Source organism: Aphelocoma coerulescens, chromosome 4A, assembly GCF_041296385.1.
Source record: "Aphelocoma coerulescens isolate FSJ_1873_10779 chromosome 4A, UR_Acoe_1.0, whole genome shotgun sequence".
In the NCBI taxonomy this organism is placed as follows: domain Eukaryota; kingdom Metazoa; phylum Chordata; class Aves; order Passeriformes; family Corvidae; genus Aphelocoma; species Aphelocoma coerulescens.
In genome coordinates, this window is record NC_091018.1 from 3,439,776 (window position 1) to 3,458,911 (window position 19,136).

At 39.4% G+C, this 19,136-nt stretch overlaps 1 long non-coding RNA gene across 1 annotated transcript; it reads left to right on the forward strand.

Annotated features, from left to right (window-relative positions):
• The first annotated feature begins 6,594 nt into the window (after positions 1-6,594).
• LOC138110308 (uncharacterized) lies at positions 6,595-17,513 on the forward strand. Its single transcript, XR_011150875.1, has 2 exons — positions 6,595-6,742; positions 16,417-17,513. It is a non-coding gene; the product is annotated as an uncharacterized lncRNA (long non-coding RNA).
• The last annotated feature ends 1,623 nt before the right edge of the window (positions 17,514-19,136 follow it).

Genomic DNA, 19,136 nt, shown 5'->3' on the forward strand with positions numbered 1-19,136 from the left:
ATATCTGCATTCAGACATTAAAAAGTTTGAGAAATTAAAATAACCACTGACTCATTTTTCTTTTTTCCCTTGAAAGGTGACCAAAGCCCAGCTTCCAAAAGTGTAGAAAAAGTTTAATTGGCCCCTTGGTGTTTTAAAGCTCGAAATGTCTGTATAAATGTGATCCAAGGTTATTTTATCAATGACAATACAACACCCAGTGAAGCTGTTATGGGGACAGACCAGTTTGGCTCACTGGTATTTCCCATGGAGGAGCCCTGGAGAATTAAACCTAAGATCAGAGTAACAATTTTGTAATGCTACATGTGTAATTCAAAAGAAGAATGAAATGGAGGAAAATATTTTCCTCAGATTTTTTCTCTGTTCACCCACTTTTTAGAAGCATTTTTGTTTTCTGCTTGGAATTGACACAGAATCTTCTGTTTTCATGGAAGCAGAATTGTCTCAACATGTATGATGGCATTTCTGGATTCACTGAACCGTAAATTCTTGAAGAGTTTGCCCAAACCAACCAAATTCCACTGAAATGGTAGAATTGCTGTTTAATATCTGAGGTCAGCTGAGTGCGCTGAATCAATCTGTCCCCAAGGCACGAGGAGAGGAAGTGGGTTCAGCAGAGGAGCTGTAACTACATGTCCTGGCCACAGATAAGATAAAGGGCATAGAAAAGCAGAAGTGATCAGTTAAAATGAACAAGCAATTCCACAGTAGTAGTAATAATAATAATATTAATAATAATAAGAATAATAATGATAATAATGATATTAAAATACCACTGAATTTGGGTACCCAATTTTAGACTCCTTTAGAAGATCTGCATTTCAGTAGAAAGTACAATTCCTTCAAAAACCAAACCTTTTGGGGAGATCTCAAGTTGTCCACATTCATTCAAACTTGTTTTTATGGTTCAGAACCTCTTAAACGAAAAGTGGACTTCAAAATGACTCTTTTTTTCTCATTGCTGACCTTGTGTTTAAGTAAGAAGAGTTCCATGAAATTTATTGGCATCTTTTACAACTGTTTTGAAACCACTCTGTCTTCTCACTTTGTAATTGAATGAGTTGGCAAAGCTTTCCAAAAGAGCCAAGAAGGTCATTGGAAAATAGCTGGCCTCAGCCTTACTTAAAACAACATCTGTTAACTTATGTTGCATTTACTCTTAAAAACAAATTAACAATTTAAACAGTGGTACATTGATTGGCCAATTATAGGGGAATTTCTGTGAAGTCTATAGAGCATTACTTCCCATTAACAACACATTAGTTCTTCATCATTGCATCATTGCAGTGGGCAGCAGAAGGATTAATAATAGCTGGTCACAGTGAGGGTCACCAAAAATCATTCCTGGCCTGTGGAATTGTTTGGCCCGTGGCCACCCCATGCATACATTTTGTTTCAATGATCCAGTGTGCTCCCAATAACATGAGACAGCAAAATATAGAATGCTGCAGTCACACACCTTTTGAGGCATCAGCTGCCATTGTATCCAAGGAAAACCAACGTGAATCCATGAAACTGAAATCTCTGGGCCTCTTTGCTCTGCTTTAACTGAGGTCCAGCAGAGCTCTGAGATCAGAGTTTAAAGTGCTCTAGGAAGAGTTTGGCCTGCCTGTCTCTGGCAGGGTGTTTTCATTGTTCCATGAAAAATTGTAGGGCTTGGACAGCTATTGAAATCAATTCAGTGCATTAAAAAAAAAACAAACAGAACCAGCAATTGCTGTCAGTTCCTGTATAAAATAGTAATTCACATAAATACCAAACCAGGTGAAATCTCATTTGCAGAATTAGAAAGGTGAGTGAGTAAAACAATATTGTGTTTGGAAATAATAAAATTATAATATGCTTTGTATTTAAAAAAATCAAAGCACTTCTTTGTGACAAGATGAAATATTTTAACCTTTTTGGAGTCATTTTGTCTGTTTTCCTTACAGGAACATTTTAGCCAACTATTTTAATCACCGTGTCTGCATTCTTGACTGCAAGTTTCTGCTCAGAAACCTCATTCCACTCATCATAAATCTCCATCTCCCTTCATCCAGCTGATGGATTGGTAGGCTGTGCAGGGTCTTTGCTGATGATGTGGAACTTTTAGGATACAACTTAATCCAGCAGCGGGTGGCACAGTTAATACAGACGGTAAAGTTGAGAGTGCTGAATGGGTTCCTTGGAATCTGTAAAGTCAAATTTGCTGCATCCTGGACTGGAAGATGCACACTTTGATTCCTTGGTACCCCTCCTTGTATCCGTGGGTGCATCCCCCGCAGAGCTGGGACACGAAGGAAGGGAAATGAGTCCCTGACTTGGGTGTGACTGAAACACTGGGGGCTGCAAACAGGCAGAGAGAAAGGAGGACAAAGAGCAGAGAGGAGAGGAAGTGGGCCATGGACTTGCAGCATGAGGGCAGGGATGATGTGCCAGCTCTGTGACAGCCTGAGCACGCTTGGCACGGGGAGCTGCCCTCGGAGAGGGAGCAGCGCTGGCCTGGCAGGCGGCAGGGACAGAGGGCACAGGACCTGCAGATGCAGCAGGCTCTGGGGGAAAGCAGTGCCCAGCTGCCTGCCAAAGCACCCTGCCCAGGGGAACTACCCCAGGTGATCTGTCTGCTCCAGTGTCTGGCATCATTTGTATTTTTATTCATTCCAGGGGATGGAGTTTGTGGAGTTCATATGGGAAGGAGAGCTCAGGACTTTGCTCTCCATGATGCTGCCTAGAGAAGCTTCTTCATGAAAAAGAAACTGTGTTCTAAAACACAGTGAAAACTCTAAAATGACTTTATTTTGCTCCCAGCTTTCCCTTCCAGCAAATAACCTCTTTGGATTTTTGGTGTCTACCTTCTCTATCACAGCAGTAAAGCTGCAGCCTTATCAAATGCATGGAATAAAATGTAAAGTGCACAAACACATCCTCTTACCCAAGGAAGCAACCCAGAGATGGAGGGTTTCTGCTTAAAAAACAAAACACAGAGAAACAAACCCGAGCCAATGAATTGTTAATCCAAAGCAAAATACTCTTGGTTGTCAGATGTGTTCTCTAAAATGTTGCAAACAGACTTTGAAAGAGTTATAATTCATTAAGGCATACCTGACACAAATACTTTAAGTTTGGGGTTTTGTTTTTAGTAACTAAGCATACTCTGGGTTCCTTCAGACCTTGATTCATCTCAGTTTTGCTATAAATAATTTGAACTTGTTCATAAATAACAAAAGTGTCAGAACTGATGCATTAGTTGAAAAGAAAACCTTCTATGTTTTCCAGTGGTAATGAGACTTTATTGTTATTATTTTCCATTTTTTCAGAACATATAGCAATGATATACAAGAATATACTAACACCCAACATTTGGTGTGAGTAGTATAGTGAAGCAATCCTAATGGAAATGATGTCTTTCTTGCTTAAAGATTCCCAGGAGAAGAATTAGAAAGAAAATATTCACCCTGGAATGGAACAAGTCAGACTAACTCCGGGCTAGATAGAACAATTTTGAGTGGTGTATGATACATAAGCCTAATTAGGTTTTGGGAAAGACAAACTGCAACAGCATCCCAAAATAATAATAAAAGTATAATTTATTGTCAATTTATCCCTAGGAAACCTAGTGACAGAAACACTTCTAATATAATACTGCTATTTGTATATGCCATGATTACAAGCTTTAAAGTTTTCATGCTGCTGCAACCTTTTTGTTTGTTACCTGAAATACACAGAGGAATTCAGGAATTACTCAGCTATCTGAGAGATTGATACAGAGTTTTCAGATGAGTTTCTTAACTGAGGAGGGAGAATTTGCTAAATCTTGTTAAAATTGAGCACAGCCATGAACGTCCTGAAATGCCAACAGTTTGCAATATTTCTGTTTTCAAACCTCTCCAGAGGAAAACGTAGTTGCAACTTTTAATGTCTTAGAGAATCCTTATTTCCATATGCCTGATTTCTCTGGAGCTGGGGGTCTTATGCAATGGGATAACTGGGATTGCTTCGGACTAGATCAACATTGCCAGTGGAAATGAGTAGAATTTACTCAGATGGAGGGCAGTACAAGGCCGTAAAAGGTGGAAACTATGGGGAGCACCTTGAGAAATAATCACAGAATTATAAAAACACAGAGATGGAATTACAGAGTGGTTGAGTTGGAAGGGACCTTAAAGACCATTTCATCCCCTGCCATGGGCAGGGACACCTTCCACTATCCCAGGCTTCCCCAGGCCCCATCCAACCTGGCCTTGGACTCTTCCAGGCATCCAGGGACAGCCACAGCTGCTCTGGGCACCCTCGGCCTCCTCACCCTGTCAGGGAAGAATTTCTTCCTCATATCTGGTTTAAACCTACTCTCTTTCAGTCTAAAGCCATTTGACTGGTATAAAATGAGAAAATGATGTAAAAAAAGGGTGATTTAAGATCAGATTTATGTCCAATCTTAGTTTTGAGGCACAGTAAGCAGTTTCAAATAACAGCAAACTTACTCTAATGGTTAGATATAATTACAGACCCCAAAAACCTTGCAGAAACAAGGGTTGCTCATTCAGTTCTTCCCTTTAGCCTATAGGAGAAGTAGAGAATAAATAGATAAATCCCTTAAAAGCAAGGAAGAATTTAATGTATGCATGGAAAAGTGTTGGGAAACAATCCTCTAAGTTCATTTGGCTGGTGCCTGTAAAACACCACTCAGATATTGTTAGTAGCAAATGATTCAAATTAGTACAAAGTCCTAAGCAAATTTGTGCTGCCTGGAATTATTTCTTTGGGTTTTTTGGGGGGGAAATAAGGTATTATGATCTCTAATGATGTCTTGCATCAATAAACTTAGTGTCAGGCCACTTTTAGGCTCATAAATCATCTGTGGGGTTAAAAATGTACCAAGGCACACCTGTGCCTAGCTGTACATATGTATATAAGTGTACATTTTCTTGAGGAGATTTGAGACATGATTATAGCAACATTGCAATGTAAAACTTCCAGGGTTTACTTCTTCCAAAGCTGGTCAGACTCATCAGAGCTCCACTGGCAAGTTGGGCAGAGAGCTGCAGCCTTCTTGGCTGGTCCTGTCAGCAGAGCAAGAACACATGGAGCAGATGTAGCTGCAAAACCACTCCAAGTGTCTCTGCCAAAGTGCTTCTTGATCACAAGGTCTTGGTTCTAGGATGGCCAGGAAGGAGAACTTCTTCCTTTCCTTTCACTGGAGTGGTTTAAGGGATTTGTAAACCGGAGGAGTACAAATTTTTCAGACAGTACCAGGTGCAGTAGGCTTCGGGGAGAGTCAGCAGCAAATGGGAATGAGGGTAAAGAAGCTGGCAGACAAATCTTATTGATTTTAGCCTGCCAGAATGTATTTTGGATGAGGCTGGAGACCTGCTGACTCTGTCCTCTCCTAAAGACTGCTGAAACATTCAGACAAGGAGATCTGCAAAGCAGCAAAGTCAGAAAGCCAAGATTCTTCTCCACAAAGCAATTCTAATTTTAATTCACATTCACATATGCAGAGATTTTCATTTCTTAGAACCTAATAAGGGCCTAAGGTATTGTTGTTCATTTTGGATGCAGATTATTCTTGAAGCCACAATTAAAATTATATTTTCTTTCCAATATACTGCCTGGGACTACAATTTTTACTTTTATGTGACCATATATGTTCCATTAATTCAAATGGGAAAAGGACACATGTTTTCCATAGGGAATAGACTTCATTACTCTTGGTAGATTGCTGTTCCCTGCTGTCAAGGAACAAGGTGAGTATTCTGGTCCAGATCTTTTTACTCTAGTCAACCAAAACACAACATTCTACTTTCTCAGGATTAATATTTTTCCATGACTGAAGAGATTCTGGATCATGAAATTTATAATTTTGTCTTGATTTCAGATTTATTGCAAATCTGGTCCCTGTATCTGAGAACACACAGAAAATTGCTCCCAAACTGGAGATTTTTCGGAGCAATTACACAAATGGGAACTTTTAATTATCCCATTTCTTTCATTCTGAGATATCCCAGTTTGTTATCCAGTTTAATTTTAGAAATTATTGTATTACACTAAAATTGTAAAACAATATGTGCTTCTTTAGCATTTCTTGAAGTTCTATCTACTAGGGCTGGAGTGACAATGTGAAAGCTATCTAGGTTTTATTAGGTATCATTGTCTTCTGAATAAGTAAACTATTAGATTCCTGTTTATTCATCAGTTTAATATATAAGGAATAACCAAGTGAACGACTTAGAACCATTGTTTAATTCAAATAATGAGGGAAATTTTTTTCAGGAAGGTCCTGAACTGTGAAATTTTAAACATAATTCAGTCCCAAATATTGCTACAGAAGTTGATACAGCACTAACATTGACCTCCATAGGAGCAGGGTGCCTGTGATTAATGGGATTAATAGGATTAATTCCTGCCTACTCTAGGGGTCTTCATTTTTTCTTACTTTTGTCCTAAATAATATGCACATTTCCTCTTCCACACTGTATTTTTATCAGCCTTTGTAACATAACCTTAAATCATCAGTCGTGTATGCTCCCATTCTGTTGGCAATTTCCCTCAGGTCAGGTGATGAAACATGCGTTTCCTTTTAAGAATAAAAGCTCTTTTGCCAGTTTAGGTGTTGCAGGTGAGAATTCTTTAAGCAGTTTCTGTCTGGGTGCTTCAGGGCAGTAGAGGAAGAGGAAGCCTGAGCTGGATGTTTGTATCTGTTTTACACCATCAAGAACTGCTGGGTGATAAAAGGAACCTGCATGATATTCTGAAGGTGTCACAGGTATGATTGCAGATGTGATTCTTTCTTAATAACTGTGGATTTAGACTCAGTTTTAAACTCAGAAAGTGAGTTGTTTCTCACTAGATTTAAAATTAAGTGCCAACAGTGTTCTCTTTGTAAAAGCTCTGTTTGTTTTTAAAGCTTTCAGCAGTTTGTCATCTGAGTAAAATAGCTCAGCTTTCATGCTGATGTACCGAGGTGGTCTCTTGTCAGAAAACATTTTGTGTTGCCAAATGCAGCCACTTGTTCTTCAGAACTCACCTCCTCATAGCAGACTCTGAAGAGGCAACCAGGGCAGAAATGTTTCTCTTTAAGTCCTGAGTTTATTGCCCTACCTCCAAGGAATACAGAGTTGCCCCCACAATTAATAATTGCAGCATCTTCTTCTAAGAAAGGCCTCTCCTTCTCTGAGATGAAATTGTGCTGCAAATTGCAGTTGCATTATATCTGAACCAGAAGCTGGTCCTGTTCCACTGCTTTAGTTTCAGTGGTATGTCTTAATCAAACCTCAGCTGCTGAAGCATAAATTAGTTCTAAATTGCATAGTATAAGTTTTGTTATCCTTTAATGAATAAGACATTATGTACATCTGGGAATTTCAAAGCATATTGCACTTTTCAATTTAGGTATCAATCACATGCAAATTTTATTTCTATTGCTGGACCTTTGTTGATGGCTGGGGTGTTTTTCCTAAGTATTGGGAGTGTTGTAATGAAACAAGTATTTCATCCTATGTTCCAGTGTGAACAGCTGTCTCTTCTCCTCTAACTCCCCTAAATAATTCCAAATTATCTGACTGCAGTTAAATCATCTTTCAAACTCACATTTCTCCTTGGAGGTGCCTGTCTAGTGTTTTGTGTCCTACATGGTAAATGGTAGCATTACTACATTGGATGCACACTAGTACCCAACTCAGGGTATTCTATGATCTGAAAAAAATCATGGGTTTATTCTTTTTCTCTATAAAAGTTATTGCAGAGAATATTTCTGGGGTACACAGAAGCCTGTACCTGCCTGAGGGGGAAAAAAAAAAATCTGAATAGAAGATAACAAAAAAATTGAGTATTTAATAACATCAAAATTGAATGGACAGGAGTTAAAAACAGTTTTGCAAAGTCAGAGTGACTGCACTCTGTGATGGTGTGTCAGGTTCTGAAAACCACCTCAGACCGAGATTTGATGAGAATTGATTGTAGCCTTATCACTGTGAGTTTGTTATCAGATAGGAGCTAACTCGTGGCAGGTGTTTGTTTATCTGGGTTAGATAATGCTGCAGAGCCTCTGTCACCTGGCTGCAGAAATGAGAAGATTCCTTCATGGCCAGGAGTGTCAGGGGGGCAGGGGATGTGGCACAGCTTGTTATAAGAGAAGTTAAAGTTGAATTTTGATGCATTTTGAGGAGGGGGGAAAAAAAAAGTTGTTTGGAGCACCCCCATTGTTGGGTTTGGGTTTTTCATGTTGATGCTTTCAACTTAAATAAGCTTAGTCCCAGTTTGCACATAGTGTGCATCCAATATAGCAATGCTGTTATATATTTCTGTGAAGGACTAGGAACTGAACTTGTGGAAGGGATTAATATTTGTGCATTAATGTTATGCTGACAGTGGTAAAAACTCATTAATAGAGTCAGAAAAATGGAAAGAGTTGAGGAAAAAGAGGATAATTAAAATGATAATTTTCCTGTGTATTTTTCTAACTTCTGTCTTAAAGGCTTTCATTCTTGTCTCCTTTTTGTCACTGTGATCTAATGAGGAGAGGAGTGGGAGATTATGAAACATTTTCAGCAGGGTGATGGAAGCCAACTTTCAAATCCAGTTTCTGGCACTGTAGATTGTTAGATTATAGCTGGAATTTGGTGCCCAAATGGCACAAAACCAGCGATTCTCACATGGGTAGTGTTATCTACCAGAATTTAAACAACTTTCTCTCAATAGGTAAAACCTAATTTTGGTAAGAGCTGTTCCTTAACTCCTTACTGATCACCACATTGCCTCAGAAGTCAAAATACAGTTTTATTTCAGGGAAAAATGTTATTTTCCCTTAAACAGTAACACATTAAAAGCTGAACCCATAAAAACCCAAAGATCTATTTAGATTATAAAGCTTCCATTACTTTGTGTTTTAAGAGCATAAATGAAGCCGTAGAGAGCTGTACTTTGTTCTGTGTGAATTGTAATGCTCACAGTGGTTCATTTAATAATCCCAGCCACTAGCCAGGGATGTCTTTAAAAAAAATAAAATCTGAGTATTTTAAAGTATCCCAAGTGCTCTGTAAATGTAATTAAAGATAAAAAATTGTAAATTAGTTCTCTAAGCAGGTTTATATGTATTTTTTTTTTTTTTTTTTGCCTATGTTTATGACGTATAGAGGAGTAGATTTGGTTAAATTTTATTTACAAATATATAAAAATACAGTGATATGATTTCTGTAAATGTTTATATTTTCATAAAACACTTCATGAAGCAGCTTAGCCTCTACTTTATTAATAATTGAGGCTAGAAGACTGATTCCCATCAGCCTACTCATTATTTTTCTGAGAAAACACCTTTTATAAAATTTAGCGATACTTGAACACACATTATTTGTAGAAGCACTGCCTACTCCTTCCTGCTTGCTCCTTCCCCTTCTTTCTCACACACATACAGAAAAAGTACTTTATTAATTAAACTACCACAACACATTTGTCTTCCTGTGTCAATCTCCTTTTCCAATCTCATTATATTCAGGTGCTGTATGATACCAGCTACAAACTCCTAACATTTCATTTTGTGTCCAGCCACCACCCATGGAGAGCAAAGGACTGCTTCTCCTGATCAATATCCCCCAAAAATAAAGCAGAAGCAGATTTGGTTAACCATATGTTACCCATAGGTGTTCTCAGGCAGTGTGTAAAGATAAGGTGTCAAGGGATGTGGGTTTGTTATCCTCTGAGAGCAACTGTACACAAATCTGCTGTAAGTGAGCCCATGGAATAAAGTGCTGGGATTCCTACAGAGTATCTGTGCCCTCTAGGAATACATCAGGAGAGTGTCTCAAACTGCAGTGACTTAGCAGAGCTCCTAGGAAATAAAAGCAATGGGGATATTGGGCTGCAGGTTATGTTGGGAGCACCAGCTGAGGGCTCAGCACTGGTGGCCTCTGGAGTGTGCAGCTGATGCAAGAGCTGAACTGGAGAAACCAGACTCCCCTGTGCTGAAACTGCCATAACCTGGATGGGTAAAACAGCACCCAGGTGGGTGGTGGGATTTTAAAGCAGTGGGGGGATGTCCCAAAGCTCTGTCCAGAGGCTGCAGAGCTGAGAACACAGTGACAGAAGAGCTCTGCTTTGTTCACTGGAGTGTTTTCTGGTTTTGTCAGCCACAGTCTTTGTGAGCAAGTCAGGAATTGGCAGAAGCTTTGGGTGGCAATGGTGCTGCCTCACTGAGCTGGATTATCTTGACAAGTCCTTCCAGCCTTGCTGTGGTGCTTTAACATAAAAACAAAATCAAAAACCCAGTTGTGCCTCCTCTCTTTGACAGCCCAGCTCCAGCCACCTCCCTCCTGAGAGCAGAGGGACACCTCGTGCTTGCTTATTTTTCCCTGGTGATTTGCATTTCAGGATGCCCTGGCTTGGTGAGCCAGGGCTTTGTTTGTTGAGCAGAGATGAATGCTGTGGATGCTTTGTTTAGGGAGTTGAATTATTAATTCATCGTACACAGAGTTATATCCCAAACAAAGCCTGGAGCTCAAAGCTCCCTAGTTTTGAGGAGCTTTATAAACAGGTTCTGCTAATCTGAAAAGATTAGCTGCCTTGTTATTAGAGGTAAATAAATACTCAACTTCAGAATTATTCTTTCTCCTTTCTAATCCAGAGGAAGGTTATAATGACCTTTCTGACAAAGTTTTCTTCTGAGTACCTCCTCTATATCTCTCTCCTGCCAGAGCTCCAGAAGTGTTTGCACAATGCTCTCAGGCACGTGGTGGGACTCTTGGGTTGTCCTGTGCAGGGCCAGGAGCTGGATTTTGAGGATCCCAGTGGGTCCCTCCCAATTCAGGATGTTCTCTGTGTTGTCCATTCACTTCCCATCAAGTTTGCTTTGTGTGCTTTCCTAGGCAGACTAAGAAAGTCAGGGCCCCAGTAAAGTCTGGATTTCCAGCAGCTGTAACTTGAGGCCTCGGAGAAACTTTTGAATAGCTCAAGCATCAGCAGGAAAAATCTCCCCTCATATCATCCAGAGAGTGAAACATGAAAGTGTTTGCAAAGACTGAATTAGGAAATTTGCCTCTTTCTACAGTCAGCAGGGACTGAGAGTTTCACAGAGACAAAATCTCACCCCCAGTCACCCCAAAGGAGTTGATTCTGTGATAGCAGCAGGATGTCCCTTGAATTCATTGTGCTATTTTTTTCCTCAGGTTTTCTATAACTAATGAATGTTATTCATTAAAGGAAACTTCCTCTGAGAACAGTAATAAAAGATAAACTGTGCTGGAAAACACAAAGATTTGTTTAGTCCCCAGGATCCTGTTCCATCCGTGGTGACCAAGGAGGAGTGAGAACTTCTGGTGCATGGCTCACAACTTCTGGTTTTGTGCTTTCATGGTGATTCAGAGAACTCCAATCCGTGTCCTGTCCTGCAAGGTTGCAGGCCTCCGAGTTTGAATCCAGTAGGGGATTAATTTCCCTGTTTATCCATCATGGAAATCCATGCTGCTGCACTTGGATGGCTTTAAAAATCACAACAGTTGCATGGGATCTCACCATACTGAGATATTTTCCCTGCTGAGTTTATTGTTTAGTTACTGATTCAAGATTTTGTGTATTTTTAGATCATTAAATCTGAGTAAGGCTTAAATGCAAAACCTAATGGCTGCCTAAATTGGCTGTAGGGTATTTGTGTCAATAAGGAACAAAATTATATCACAGAACAGTATAAGTAGACTAAGACAGCTCAAATTGTCAATATGATGAAAATTATTCAAAGAAAGCAATTAAAACTCTGATCCATGCCTAAATTGCTATTGGTTGTAAGTCCAGTGAATCCATTTACACATTCTGTTGTAGGATACTACATGATCAGGGTACAGCAGCAGAATGCCTCGTCAATAGAGAATTATAAAAACAAATATATCATCATGTTGAAATAAAATGCAAATCCCAATCAGCATTCTTCCAAGCTGTTAAAAGGCCAGAAGAGATGGGAAGAAAGCTGACATCTTTTGATTTCAGATGAACTGATCTTCTAACCTGCAAGTTTGTACACATTCCCGTGATGAAGACTAAAGATATAAATTTATATACTGTAGGTATTGGTTACACCCTGCTGCAAATAGAAGCAAGAAAAAAAACCCAAAAGAGAATATTTGTGAGGAAATCTTGCCAAGATTAAAATTAGCTTAATATGTACTTAGCATTTGAGTTCTAGAGCCTTGCAGCAGGATGCTTATATTGTTTTGTATAACTGCAATACTGATATACCTTTATTCATGTCATGAGGTCAAAAAATAATAGACTGAAATTACCATTTCTTACCTGATTTTTTTTTTTTTTTTTTTAGTGGATTTTGGCCCTGAGAGGCCCCATAGAGCAGAACTCTCTGACTGAGCCCCTGATCACCTCTGAATTTATTTATTTATTTTTCCTAATGAAAGTTTAGTAGTGTTCATGTTTTGATCACATCTATTAAAACACAGAGTATGAAAGGCTTGTACCTGCAGGAATTTCAAGCAGCATCCAAATAAATGATCTATGAATTATGCATATCCCAATAAACCTTGTATTAATATTTCTTTAAATTGGGGTGTTATAAGACACTGGAATATCCAGGACACGGGCTCTGTGTGTAAGAACATGCACTTCTCACCAACTCCTAAGCTGTTTGGAAACTGTGTACATCACTTTGGGTCTTATTATGTCAAGTTTAGAGTGGAGGAGAAAAATCCCAGCCCTGTGAAAATCGAGAGGGTGTTTTCAAACCAGAGACCAAAACGTGGGAATCTGTGTACCCTGAGCCTCTGGGGAAGGAGCTGCTGCTGATAAATTAGCAAAGCATATTTAGGAAACACAGATGCCTAATATTTTTGTTTGAACAGTAATGTGTTTTCTGAATCATTGCATTAATTTTAGAGTCTTGATTAAGATACTTCTACAGTAATGGAACAGATTATTTTCATTTTATGCCAAATAACTGATTATGCTTCCTTGTAATTTATGTGTTGTGAGGTAAAAACTCTTTTGGTATCTGAGAGCAGTCTAGATTATTTAGCCTGACTTGTTTGATTGTTTTTAGGTTGCATGGATCTGGAAATATGAGTAGAACTTTAAGCAATATTAAGGAGCAGGAGCAGCAAAAAACCTCAATCATGCCATTTGTCCACTGCATCAAGGAATTTTTGCTCTATTCTTCCTGCACTTCTGCATATCACTGGCAGAAAAATATAGAAAATTTACCCAGTCATGAAAAAAGAGAATTTTCTCTATGAAAGTAACAATAACAAAAAGTTGGACTTCGCTGGTTATTCTATTAAGAGAGAAAATATAATCCTTCAAAACAGGGGTGACTGTGAAAATTCGATATTTTTGAGTGGTTAATGCTTTCAGTTAATGGTGTTAACTTGAACTCTGACCTTTGTTAGAATATTGTGTTTTAGCTTTCCTTCAAAAAATTGATTCCCCCTCTGTTCTGGTTGCTCCTGCACTGTGACCAGTCTACCTCGGGCTGCAAGAGCAGTTTCTGTTCAGAGTCACTGGGTTTAAATAAGGAATAATTCTGTACCTCTTAATTTGTTGTTTTTTTATTATGTATGGGGAATATACTGGCCATGGGGATTTATATTTATATTTGTTTGCCCAGCTGGTCATTCCAGAAATCAGGATTTCTCTCTTGCCTAGGTAGTGCCTGGATGGCATTGGAGCAGTTTTGCAGGAGAGGGTTAAAACATTCCAGCCTGTCTGCTAGGAAAAAGAAGGAAGATATTTGGAATATTCCACTGAGTTGCATTTGGAATAATAATTGGGTGTATATTCCCTTATTTGTTTGAGATGCAATAGTTTTGCATTCGAGTAGAATTATAGGAGAAAGCTAATTAACCTTTATAAACATAATTCATTAGGCTTGCAAGGCACAACAAACACTTAAGAAAAAACAAGCCTCTGGTAGCATGCAAAGGCTGGCACCTTCCTTTTTGTGATCTGCAGAAGAGGACCAGCTTTAAAAGATGTCCTTACAGCTGTGGCAACAGAATGAGCCCAAGCTTTATTTTGATTATGTCTGCCCATTTTTTATTATTTCTGTATAGGCTTTTTGAATCTTGATTTTTGGCTCTGAATTTGATTTTCCTCCAGTATGGGAAAGTTGATTTATTTTAGAACAAATTTATTTTCTGTTCACCTGGTTTGCACAATGAAATCTAGGCAAATTGGATTTCACTCATAGATCAGTCACAGGAACAGAATGATGTGCACCTCTCTTCATAATGGTCATGACATCTATTTCCTCTACGCCTTTTTTATGGTTTTCTCCTCATTACCTTGATTTCCTCAGTGAAGTCCAAAAAATAATATCAGTAGGTTTTATATTGTGCCATATTCCAGGTTAAAATTGAACTCCACAGATGTGGATGACATAAGCAGGAATGTGGAACAGCATTTTGACTTCTGTGAATGAGCCTCATTTTGGAGAACAGTTCCTTCTGTGTCTTTCTGATCCTGGTTCCTTCCCTGCTCATTCTTCTGACTCATAAAATAATGGAGGCAAGGGTCCAGAGGATGCAGATGTTTTACCCATTATATGAATTTTGAGAGGAGCTAATGCAGACTGAATCATCTGCATAACTGAAATGCCAATTTTCTATTTCTTTAATGTGTTATTTCTCCTGGAATAATTTTTCTTGGCATTTAACTTTGCATCTGATGTTGCTGGAATTGAGTTTTTCTTTGTTTGCATCCCCTAACATGAATGTAAATATGTCATCCTGCAGGTTTGCACAAAATGAGTGCATGTTTTCTGGGCATTTAGTGCTATTGGAGCTTTGTGTGTCAGGTGAGAAGCCTTTTTAAAAGCATTGAGAGCAATAAAAATAAAGAAAGGCTTTTTCAGAGTATTTATTTTACTTATTAATGAAAATAACAAGTCTCTTCTGTAGCTTTGTGTTTTAGCCTTTAACTTTTCATTAATTTCCTCTGTGAAACAAGCTTGTTCAAAGAATTAGTTCAAAACAGCCTCAAATTGCATTCAAAATTAATATCTTTTTATGTTTGATGTTTAATGTACCACTGCTATCAAAACCTTGACCTGTGCCAGGGGCGTTATCAGCCTGGCAGCTGTGTGATAATGAGGGGGGGTTTGGTGGGTGTACAAATAGTTTGGAGAGACAGTAACAAGATTACATTGCTGCTCTCTGGAGCCCTCCAGCCCAGTAAATATTTATCTGGCAGTAGATGGCAAACTGAAGATTAAGAGAATTTGCTGCCCTAAATCTCCTGGTGAGTGCAGCCCCACAGTTCTGGGGGTGATCGGGAGCTGACCCAGCCAGAAAGAGGAGGAGTTGTCATTGTTTGTCTGCCCAGTGATCTGTCTGGGGCTCAGATGAAAAATAATCCCAGCCTGTCCAAAATGCCTTTTTGCCTGTTACTGAGCATGCACAACCACATTTAGGGGTTTACTCTTGCCAGCTGATTTTTATCATACAAGAGACTGCAGTGGCTGCTTGCCCTAAGAGGGCTTCCCTCAGAAGAGAGGCTTTGCTAAGCCCAATCAGCCAGGTTTGCATTCTCTCCTCTGCCTGCCACACACAAAAACTTGTGTGACTGCATCACTTTGCCTCCCCTCGTGAATTTTTTTTATGAACTTCACTCCTCTGCTCCCACTTGAGAAATTTTACTTTTTCTTAAGTCAGAGGAAGATATGCAGGCATGTGTGGCTCATACCCAGGATCCTTTCCAGTAGCACTGGGCTGGATTCCAAGGGGCACCAGGGGGACTGTGGAAGGAGCTATAACTCCTTATAACTGAGGTTTGTGAGTGCTGTGTAGGGTTTGATACCCAAACCAGCATCTGCCATCCCCTGCAGCAGGGTGTGGGGTCCCAAAGGTACCAAGTGTAAGAAAATGTGTGTCTGGCCACCATTCTGTGCCTGAGCTCTGCCTTCCCCCTTTTAGTTAATATGAGATAAGCAAAAACTCTTCCTTGGGCTCTACATGATGACTTCTATGTTTCATCTCTAAGATATAAGGAAATAATCTAATTTCATAGATTAAAAATCACAGACAACCTGTGCAGCTGTACTGGTTCCCCAGTGGTCAAAGCAGAAGGACAGTCCTCCTTTATGGCCATAAATAATTCAGCCTGGATATAGTCTGGCCCATGCAATGTGTGATGGATTGGAGGGCACTTCCCTCCTATGCACCCTACAATCTGTTTTACGTTGCAATAACTTTAAAAATTATGTTTGTTTTAATTTTGTACTGGTATAGGCTGTATTCTGGTTCAGCTTCTTAGAAATTGAGTACAGCCTCTTCCATTTCAGAGGGTATGGGGAGTTCTCAAAGCACTAAGCTGGTCTGATGTTGCACATTAGATTTTGGGGGGAGGGTGAGTGGGTAGATTGAAAAAAAAAAAAAAAGTTATCTTCTTTCTTTTTCTTTTTTTTTCTATTTTTTTTTTGTTATTTTTCCATGTCACACTCTTTACTTCTAGATGCCCATGAAAAAATAAAAGGAATTAAATCAAAGGCACGAGATGCCAAATTCATTTTAATCAGAGTTCACTGAAAGCCCGAAGGTGACAAACTTCAGGAAGTGTTAGGGAATATGTGCAAGCAAAAGGAAACTTGTGACTTCAGTAAAGAAATCTCAGCCATATACCCTCTGAGGAATCTATAACAGCTTCTCCAAAGATTTATGCCATCACATTTTTCCAGCAGGGCCGTGCCATGCCCATGGAAGAGTATTTCTGCTTGTGCCCTGCCTGTGACCAGAGCGTGCAGTGTGCTGGGATCACAAGCAGCCCTCAAAGCAGATTTTTCCAGAGTGACCACTGTGAGGTTGTTGTGCTGGCACTGCAGCTGGTTCCAGCTGGGCATGGAGCAAGTGGAAATCCCATCCTGTAGCTCTGCTGGTGTTGGATTGCATGGAAAGAGAGGGATTTGGCACGTGCAGCTGTCAGCTCACCACATGGGCAACTTTCATGCCCCGGTGCACATTGGATGAAGGTTAACAGCAGAACTCTGAGCTGAATAGCAAAGTGTAGGTCTGGTGGAAAACCTATGGGCTTGCTGGTGTTTGATAAGGCTGATGTGGATGGAACAATGCTGAAAGACTGCACTGGGGTGAGGGCTGAGGGTCATGGATGGTCCCTGTGAACAGCAGAGCCAGCCTGTGCCTGTCCCCATGTGCCACCTGATAGAGGCAATCACTGAAATCACCCAGAAACACTTAGAGGAAAAGAGCTGCCAACGAGAAATTGAGCACTCTTGTCTAAGGAGTTTGTCTGTTACTAGGCATTCATCATAAAATGTATCTTATATTTTAAAAGGCTTGTTTGGTAAGCAGGAACATCAGGGCTACTCACAGATGACGTGTAATAATGGGGTTATACTCAGCCCCAAATGCTTTTATCTACTTCAGACCCAGCTCTGACTAAATGAAAGGCTTCACTTGCCTACTTTGCCTTCCATTCGAAAAACAGAATGTATCTATAATAATAAAAAAAAAGTCTCTATAACCTCTTATATCTAACCAAGGCTTTCAACAGATCAAATGTATTTCCCAAAATAAAGATAAAACAGAATGTTAGTTTGTGAATCATTCTGTATTTCAACCACTTAATGTACTTCAAACACACATACACAATCAGGACAAGAAAGCTGGCTCAGAAATTATAAGCAAATTGCAGCTCTTCAAGACATCCTATAAATTTTTTTCCCCAGCTGCATTTAAATAATAAGAGCTCTTCCTTGTTTTGGACATCCTTGTTTTCATATCTGTTTTGAAACCATTTATGCTAAATAAGGAATTGAATAGACAGATAATTAGCAGATTGCAAAGCAGTGTCTTAACTTTCCTGGTACTCCTTAGCTGCAGAAGAGTCTTTGCAAAGATCTTTTCTGCATAAAACCAGTTCACCAAGTTGGGCATGTGCCATCTAGTGATCCACACAGGAACTGGAACTTAAAATTAGATGTACACTCATGATATCCACCGAGTGAGTACTTCTGAAATAAGACATTTGGGCCATTAACATATATGTGCAACTTGAAACTGGAGATTATGAGTTGTGAAATGAAATTTCTGTTAATTCTTCCTTCGTTAATTATGAGCTGTGCAAAGACTTTTCAGGCAAATATAATTTTTGGTGATTTATGTGCCTTCTGTAATGTAAGGGTCATGGAAAATTCTTAAAAGCTCAGTGGTCATTGTCTGTACTTGCACAAAATTTAGCCTGTTCCTCTTAAAGTGCTAATTGTGTTCTTTCGAAGGCAGTTCAAATTTTATGAATAAAAGCAATAAAACAAGTAGTTTATGAAAAAAAAGAGAGTAGGTTTTGACTGATGAAAACTCCTTAAACTCATTGAACCCCAATTATAAATCTGTGTTTCTTCTCTCAGACAACTTTTGAAAGTAGGCTTTGGTAGTTTTGGTGTCAGGCAGTGTGGGTCAATGTGCTCTGAGGTGCCAGAAATGGACATTACACAGCCAAGAAGGAAGGTGAGCCTGCTTTGGCTTTGCACCTTTTACTCCTGTGGCTTTTGGATCTCCTGGGTTCTTCTCCGCTGTCCTGCAAAATTACTGTTCCTGTAATTAAGTTTGTTCTCAGCACTCCCTAAGGCCATTGTGGCAGTAGGAGAAACCTTTTCACTTTGAGTTTCTCTCCACTGTCCATTGCCAGCAACTCCTGCAACAACTTTTCACAGTGAAAAGATTTGTCTTGAAGGAGATTTCCAGGGGCTGGATCAGTTCAAGGCTTTCCTTGGGCATTAGGTGGCACACCTGTAGCAACAGTACCTGTGCTCAGGAAAGATCATTTTAACTTGGCCAATACTTGGCATTGAGAAGTTATTTTTTATTTTTATTTTAAAATATCTGAACATATATATTTGAAATATATACTCAGGTAGGACTATTCAGCTCGGAGACTTTCTGTAGCCTTGTGGTATAAAAGTAATTTACATGGAGAAGCTGTACAGCCTTTTTCTTCTGTACACTGTGAAATATTTAACTATACAACTGTGAATTCAGTGTGAGAAGTGTGAAAGGAGAGAATCATTACTTACTGCAGGAGGGTTTTATTAGGCAGGCTGCAGTTTTGCTGCTGGACAAAGTGCAGTAGGTCCCTATTAACTATTTAACAGCTATCTACAACAGCAGACACCTTATAAATTAATAGATAGGCTCAAAACACAAAGTGGCTGTAGAGGA